We start from the raw sequence: 2,754 nt of genomic DNA on the forward strand, positions 1-2,754 counted from the left end.
GTTTATATGCAGGAGAGGGATTCAGGTTTCCTTTTTTAAAGGATTATTCTGATACAATGTGAGAATGGATTAGGGCAAACCAGAATGAAAATGGAGAAACCAATTAGAAAGTTATAGAAGTCCAAATGAGAAGACACAGTGGCTTGATCTAGTGTGTTCTCAGTGGGAATGAAGAAAAGTTGGCAGATTAAAAAGATGATCAAAGATATTTAGGAGATCAAATTTACAGATCTCGGTGATCAACTGGATGAATAAGGGAGGGAGGAATCAAGGTAGACCCCCAGGTTTCTGTGTTGAGCAGCTATGTGGATGGAAGTACTATTGCTGCCTCCCTACCCTACTCTGCTTGTGCAGATCTCCCCACACAATGTACTGCAATCGTCCATTACAGATCTGTGTCACCTGCTGAGAGCCATCTCCTAGATAGCAACAACTAACTTGTTCTTTTCTTCCTACGGCCTGTGGGCTAGGCACAGAATTGGCAGCAGTAAATGTGTATGGACTTTCCTTTGTTCTTTCTCTTTTTCTAATAGGAGTTCCTCTAGCCTTCTGATCTACCAAAATCTCAGAGGAATTCTGGCTTCCTCTTTCTACCTCATCTACCATATGGCATCAGTCACAAAGTCCAATGTTTTCTGCCCCCAGAACTTCTGTTGAATTTCCTACCACTCTGTTTCAGGCCTTCTTATGTCTTAGCAGGTTAGAACAATGCCTGAGCCAGAGTAAGGGGGATGTAAGTGTTGGCTATGATTAAGAGCTCTTCCCCGGCCTCCTGGCTTCTTGCCTCTTTCCATCCAGGCCATCCTCAGGAAGGTAATCAGAGAGTTATCTCTCAAGTACAACTTTGATTATGTTGTTTCCTGACTCCAGGGCTCTCAGGTTCAAACTCTAAATCCCCAGTGTGATCTACAAGGCCCCACATGGTCTAACTTCTGACAATCTCTCCAGTTTCACCTTCGCTTTCTTCCGTGCTTAGCTTCCGAGATCAGATGGGATCAGGCGTGTTCAGGGTGGCATGGCCATAGATTCACCTTCACTTTCAAAGGTTCTCCATTTCCATAGGGATGAAAGGTAAGCTCAAGACCCTCCCCAATCTGTCCTCCATGACTTCATCAGCCTCAGCTCCTTCATACACAATGCTCCTATCATTTGTGCTATTCTTGACCATACTCTGGGCTTCTCGTCTTCTCACACCAGCTCATGCCCTTCCTCACCAGTGGCCCAACCTATCAAAGGCTTATCTTGTCAGTACGGACTCTCCCTCCCTTAGGAGAAACCCAGGTCTCCTCTGCATTTGTCAGATTCTCCCTTACCTTGTTACAACTTCTGCACATCCATTCCTCCACTAATCTGGGAACAAATAGAGTGGCCATCTGTTGCTGTGCCTGCTCAGCATCCTTCTATTCCTCTTCCTCTGGTAGCAGCACTCTGATAATCTTTTGAGAAGCCTTCCCTCCCCGACCCTGGCTCCAGGGTGAGCAGGTGACTCTGGCTGATCAGCACATTTTATTCCTTTGGCCACAGTGATTGGCAGATGGCTCAAACCAGGCAAGCAGAGAGAATGAGCATCAGCCTGAGACCTATGCTAGAACACTGTGAAAAGGACTCTCGCTTTCTTTTGGGATTGCTAAACCAGAAGAGTAGCAGCCTGCACTTGTTAATGGTCATTTCTGCCACTACTAGAGAGAGCCTTCTTGAGAACGAGGCCTAACACAGTTAGTTGGAAAGCAGAGCCATGAGTTGAAAAAGAAATTCCAAGCAATGCCAGTTAAACCCTTGATTTAGCCATGCCTGAAGTTAGCAGCCCCTCTGGGTTCTTTCATGTGTAAGCCGACAAATGAAATCGTTTGAGTTGGGCTTCTGTCACTCATGACTAGCAGAAAGTAGCTGATAGAGCTATCTACTGTGTACAAGAGGTTCTCAGGGCAGGAAGGAAAATGGTAAGGGAGATCAGAACAGACTAGGCTCAGCACCAGTGTGTGACCATCGAAAAGGCCACCTGTGGAAAATTTGCCTCAGATCAACCAAAGTACCTTCACTTCCATATCTGCTTTGCAGGAGAACCAAACCACCCATTCTCGTCAAGGTAGTAAGTGGTCTGAATTTGGGAGGGGGTGGGGATGAGGGTGGGATCTAAGTATCACCTTCAAACCTTAACGCTAGCATTTGTATTAATTTCCATTCATTGGTTTTTCTTTCTGAACTGGACTGTGTATCATGTCCTGTGTCCTCTGTATTCTCCTGGCACAGAAGTTCTCAATATAAATGATATAAATTAATTCAGGTCTTTATTGAATTCCTGCTCCATTTATAAAATAAGAAGGGATACAAATTTTACAAATGAGATGCAATACAAACCCTGTTCTCAAGGTCTCCAGTGACCAATCTGACCAGGCTCGGAAGGGCAGGGAAGGCTTCCCAAAGATGAAGCACTTGAGCTGGTTCTTGAAGGAGGAGAGGAGTGTTGCAGGAAAGTGCAAAGGTGTGGAGATATGAAAGGTTCATTTAAGGGAATATTGTGTTTCCCCAAGGGCACTTGGAAGGACTGTTCTGAGTGACACCCCCCACATCGGTGCACACATATATCTCTGAGCAAACCAGAGGGCAGGGCTTCACTTCAATTCTCCTCAGTCCACTCATGTGGACAGGTCAGTTGAGACTGAGCACTCAATACCAGACACTTACAGAAGGAAAAGAGGCTCACAAAGTAGGTCCCAGGGAAAGCAGGATGTGACACCAAGCACCAGTCACTAC

This window comes from Pteropus alecto, unplaced genomic scaffold (genome assembly GCF_000325575.1).
Source record: "Pteropus alecto unplaced genomic scaffold, ASM32557v1 scaffold39, whole genome shotgun sequence".
NCBI classification, from domain to species: domain Eukaryota; kingdom Metazoa; phylum Chordata; class Mammalia; order Chiroptera; family Pteropodidae; genus Pteropus; species Pteropus alecto.